General features: G+C 40.2%; 1 long non-coding RNA gene across 2 annotated transcripts; it reads left to right on the top strand.

The window, feature by feature from the left end:
* The first annotated feature begins 2,647 nt into the window (after positions 1-2,647).
* LOC133712083 (uncharacterized) lies at positions 2,648-5,108 on the top strand. Of its 2 annotated transcripts, XR_009847147.1 has the most exons (4): positions 2,747-3,368; positions 3,452-3,523; positions 4,070-4,139; positions 4,690-5,108. It is a non-coding gene; the product is annotated as an uncharacterized LOC133712083 (long non-coding RNA). The 2 variants fall into 2 exon arrangements; XR_009847146.1 differs by lacking the exons at positions 4,070-4,139; positions 4,690-5,108 and having other exon boundaries at positions 2,648-3,368; positions 3,452-3,803.
* The last annotated feature ends 229 nt before the right edge of the window (positions 5,109-5,337 follow it).

The raw sequence follows: 5,337 nt of genomic DNA, 5'->3' as shown, positions 1-5,337 counted from the left end.
TCGCAATTTACCATGGAAGAGGTCACTGTCCTCAGAAGGACAAACACACGCAAAGTTGGCTGAGCATCCGTCTTTGTAATCAAGCTATACAAGAAAAGCATGACGGAACCTAACAGCTAATTTCCAAAAGTTATTCCATGAATTTCCACGTGACGACACTTTACGAATTTTCTCGTAGTGCACTCAAGTTCGTTACGTATTCGTTGGCTAATGCATCCACTTCACGAACTCGAAAGCGAAGTACTCCTTCCAACCACGCGGACGATATGCACCGTGTTAACAACATCGAATCATGTTGCGCTTCTTGCAACAACTAGGTGCCAACGAGTTTTTGGACACTAGTTTGTTGAACCGTCCTTCAGTCTTATTAACGACGTCTAGCAGGAGCTTCCGTCACAATTTGACAAAATTCGAGGGTCACCATTTAAGGTTTACCTCTTGAAGGCTCAAGTTCAGACGCTTCCACTTCGAGCATAGCGTCAATCTCGAAAGCTTTGCCAAAATGTAGAGGAGCTGATGGTTAAGCAACCATGAACAACAGTCGTAACGTACTTGACGTTAGAACACTCTTCCAGGTTATACGTCGTTCAGACCATATCAAGCCAAGTCGCGTTTCCGGCGATGTCAACGCAAACTTCCCACCTTTCGTTCTGCGCACATCTCTTTCTTGACCTTCGGTTGCCAGAAGTCTCGTAGTGTAGAGAGTATCCTCCCTTACTACAGTTTACGTTGAACTTGACTTTTATGAATAAGCAACCGAATTAAGTAATGCCAAAACTTTGCTTTGGGAACTTCCTGAGGGAAGGAAATTAGCTCTAGGGAATGTCAAATGATTTTTCAACACCAAATGTAAACTCTCAGAAAAGGAAAGAGAAAGGAGGTGAAAATTTTGCCCAACAATTTGCAGCAAAAGTTTTCAAATTTTCCTTCCTTGCAAGGCAGATTTGGAAAAATTAGCATGACTACAATTTTAGTTGAAACGAAGTAAAATTTTCCAAAATGCTGAACATTGTTGTGTTAAAATTTCAAAAATTTCGATGCTTTGGAAGTCATTCGAAACAGATTCCAAAGTTGCTGCAACAGAAAATCAGCAACACTCTGAGATTAAAAATCTCAGTTTTGAAACTGATGCGGAGGGTTAAAATGTTCTCACCTTTGGGCGAAATTTGTTGGAACAATTTTCTTGAATTGTAAACAATTTCGAAAATAACAATTTTCTTGAATCGTAAACAATTTCGAAAATAACCTACAACAAGCACAATTTATGAAATTTGTACTGTGTATAACAACTTTGATGTAATTGCGGTGTTATATGGTTGAAAGAATTTAATTTGTGTGTTATGCATGTTAATAAGTACACTGAAATGTAAATTTGGCCTTCATGCCTGTTAAAATGATAAAATTTTGTAATCACAGCAATGAAAAATTCAAATGTGAAGAAAGGTTTGGTGAAGGCCCAAAACAACTAACAACTATGGTCAAGAAAGTTAAAGAGTACTCCCTTTGTAGATCTCCCAATGCACACGACCTTCGGTGAAGATACTATAGACACCAACCTCAAGGCTACGAGGCCTTGACTACCTAATGTAAGCTCCATGTTATGAGTACTTCATCAAGATACTCCAATTATGCTCCAAGGTTGTGCAAATAGCCCAAATACCACCATAAAAGTGCACCTCACAAAACACCATGAAAACAGTAACTTGCAGCTTGACCTATGCACATGAAAACTTCTCTCTAGGGCTCAATGTTGCTTCAAATCAAGTGTGGTCAATTCTAATAGAAACTAGACTCCCTGAGCTTTAAACTCATGTAAATTTCTCCTTTAGAGTCATTGTGAGTCAAGAGATATGGATCTTCAAATATGACTGAGCTGCAGTCCCAGTTTTGCATTCTATGGTTCTGATCCTTGCCTCTTTGAATGGGAACTGAAACTTCACCCTTTCTCTATTTGGAAATCTGATTAAATGATAAAAAGATAGAGATCTGGAGCTTGAAGTTTCATGTATGAAAGTCCCCAATATTCATTGTAGATTGCTCACAGTAGCTAGGCAAATTTGACACACTGTTTCTGACAACTGCTGCTGACCCCCAGTCACCAAAACTGCAATAACTGAAGCTCCAGAGATGCAAAGGAGGTGAGACGACTTGGATATGAAATCTAACACATACTACTATTTTCCCATGAAATTTCACTTTTAATATCTTCCTCATCTGGGAATAGTGCTCCTTCAAATTTGACTGTTCTGCACTGCCAGTTTCTGCCTACTCTGGTTCTGACCCTTGCCTACTTGGAACACCAAATATGTAGCTAGGAAGTACCAACATGAAAACTGTTTTTATGGGATGCAATAGACATGACAAGGTACAACTCCTAAAAAATTTGGCTCAAAATTCGTTCAGATGAAGGAGTTGTAGCTTCCCAATATCATTGTACAGAAGCTGCTCGGATTCTGACCTTCATGCAGTACAGTAACTACTGAATAGATAGAGTTTGTGAGCCCCGGAAAAGAATCTATCGAGATAAGGTGAGATCGTTTGGAATAAATTTGGTGATCTCGGTAATTATTAAGGTCTTCGGGAATAATTATTGGGGATTTTTCACAAGGTGGAATCTCCAAAGTTTGGAGTCTATAATAAAGTACGCGATGTTACGAGTCTGTGAGAATTTTCGGGGAATTTATCTGACACCGGAACTATTTATTTTGAATTTCCGAAGTTTAGGAATTATGGAAATTCATTTTAAATAAAAAGAAATGCTCTGGCGTGATCTGGACCGTTAAAAGACCACCGCTTGATCAGCACCGTTCGTCTGAAATGAAACTCAGGCTATAAATAGCCCTTAGATCGAGTCAGCGTCCCAGATCGTTCTAGAATCGATCAGAAATTTCGACCCGTTTCTCCAGCCCTTGACCTGCGATGATAACCCGATCGGAACTTCCCTCGTCCGGCGACTTCACAGCGGTGCACCGGTCATGCCCGATGCGTCTTCTCATCGTGGTTCCTCCTGTGGTTACGGATCATCCATGCATGGAGCGAGGAGAGAGAATCGAAGCCCAAAAGCTTCGGGTTTTCCGGCGAAGTTTCCTGAAATTTCCGGCGATCTTCGGGGCTGCATGTGGTATGGAAATCGATCCTCTCGGTGAGCTCTACGTACTGGTATACTTAGTTTTCAGTTTTGGATGGCTTTTGATGAATTGATGTTTTGGTTGTTTCCGGGTACCGACGAGCTCACTGTACACGGTGATGGTGGGAAACTGAAACTTAACTGGGTTGAGAAGCAATATAAGGATTTTCCATTAAGTCAGAATTGAGAAGGATGGAGAGCGTTGGACGATGAAGGTAAACAAAGAAGGAAACAGAAAGAGGTAAGATCCTTTTACGAAAGTGAATGAGTTCAGTACTTTAAAGTTTGGTGATGATGATTGGTATTTCTATTCCATGGAAACAGAGTAGAGAATGTTCAGTTGCTTGGTCCAACAACGCAGCAGGAAGAAGGAGTTTAAAATAAAGAATTTATAAGGTAAGTGGGAGATCACTTTGGACAATTATTGTTGGGCTTGATTATGTGTGGCGTGGGAATATTTTGGTGGAAGTATTATTAGGCTACTGTAAGTATGTAATGATCAATTGATATGGTTTTGATCAATTGGTAATACGCTGCATCATATTTACAAGAATGACAAAAGTTGCAAACCAGTTCTATTTGTAAGGTGGAATTGATATCCTAATTATGCAAGTAGTGACAAAAATGTTATAAAGGTCACGTTGCCTTTAAAGGAGTTAAGTACCACATTGTTCAATCCTTGGGATTAAGTGGTTTAAATGTAGAGATTGGTTCTATTTAATATATGTGCAGTGAGCAGCACGATTAAATACAAATACAAGGTTAAGCTTAATTTATAAGCTTGGACAGAGACTCCATATATTTATTGGAAATTAGAAGCTCATCAGTAATTATTGGTAAATATTGGTCAAACTGGGAAAATTGGTCGGACGATATATCGACGAAATTGAGCCTTTATTTCCTTAAGGGAAAGTTATTAATATTATTTATGTCGGAATCTAGGACTCCAGTTACCCGAAGAACGGAATGTTCGTGACTCTCGGAGTACGTGAAGAAAAGCATCGGAATCCAGGTAGGGGATTCGGGACTCTCCTCGATTAGTGGGATTATTATATTACGTTTTTTATTAAATGATGCATGTTAAGTCTATGTGGTTTGGTTATGTTAAAATGCAATGCATACTAACCAAATCGTGAGAGATGTGATGGCTTGAGAGCGAAGGGTGGCTCTGACTTCCTTGGGTTCGATCCCCAAAACCTCCGGAGGGTTAGTTACACCGGTCGGACGGTGCGCGATCGCAATGACGACCCGATCCGTGTGTGTAGCTAGGTAGCGGACGCTCTCGCTACGCTTACCTGGTTATAAATTAATTTGAGGTAAGGTCGTGTAGTGGGTCTATGGGACCGGCCATCAGGTAATACTTGGATTTGGCGCCGTATTTATTTAAGTATCATGCATCGGTTTTCGAGTTGAAAAATATTTTAAAGTTTGTAATTCTTTAAATGACATGGTTTTGAGTATGTTTTTATACTGTGGCCACAAAGCAATATTACATTGTTTTCAAACCTAGTCGAGATGATTTCCCAATGAGCAGCGAGGACGAAAGCTCACCCCTACAACAGTGTGGATGCAGGTACTGTGCACTGGTGACGGGATTGACGGACGGAGCAGGGTGCGCGGAGATAGTTTCGGTGAATAGTAGTAACTGAATTCAGGTTCCGTGTCTAGTCTTGAACTCTATCACTTGAGAGTCGTTAATTTGGAACTTGTTATTCCTTATTTCGTCTTGTATCGGAGTGTACCAACTCTTATTTACCCTAGTGGAGATCTAGAAGCGCTTTAGATGAATAAGTTCGATAAATGATTCTAAAAAGTTTTCACCTCGAAAAGTATTTCAACGTTTCCGCTACGCGATTTATGAAAAGCGATTTAACTAAAATGCCTTGCGGGTTTTTAGGATGTAAACTGAACATTCAGTTTATGTCTTAGAGACACGCGGCACTGTGACGTGCTCAAGCTGATGAGGTGCAGTTTGGGGCGTTACAGAGTTCCATGGCTTCAAACTGAAAACTGTTTAGTAGGCATGTTTTCAACATAAGGGGCTACATTTCTGGAAATTTTCATGACCAAAATCTTCCTTCAATGTGAAATATAGGCTCCCAATGTGACTGTGGAAAACAGGGCAGAAACTGTACTTCACACAAAGTGAATTTTCTCTATGCCATTCGCACACCTCCCTACCACCCAACAATGGTCAAAGGACCTTATTC

This window comes from Rosa rugosa, chromosome 5 (assembly GCF_958449725.1).
Source record: "Rosa rugosa chromosome 5, drRosRugo1.1, whole genome shotgun sequence".
Taxonomy (NCBI): domain Eukaryota; kingdom Viridiplantae; phylum Streptophyta; class Magnoliopsida; order Rosales; family Rosaceae; genus Rosa; species Rosa rugosa.
Note: the sequence above shows the minus strand (reverse complement) of the source record. Positions and strands in the feature narration are given on the sequence as shown.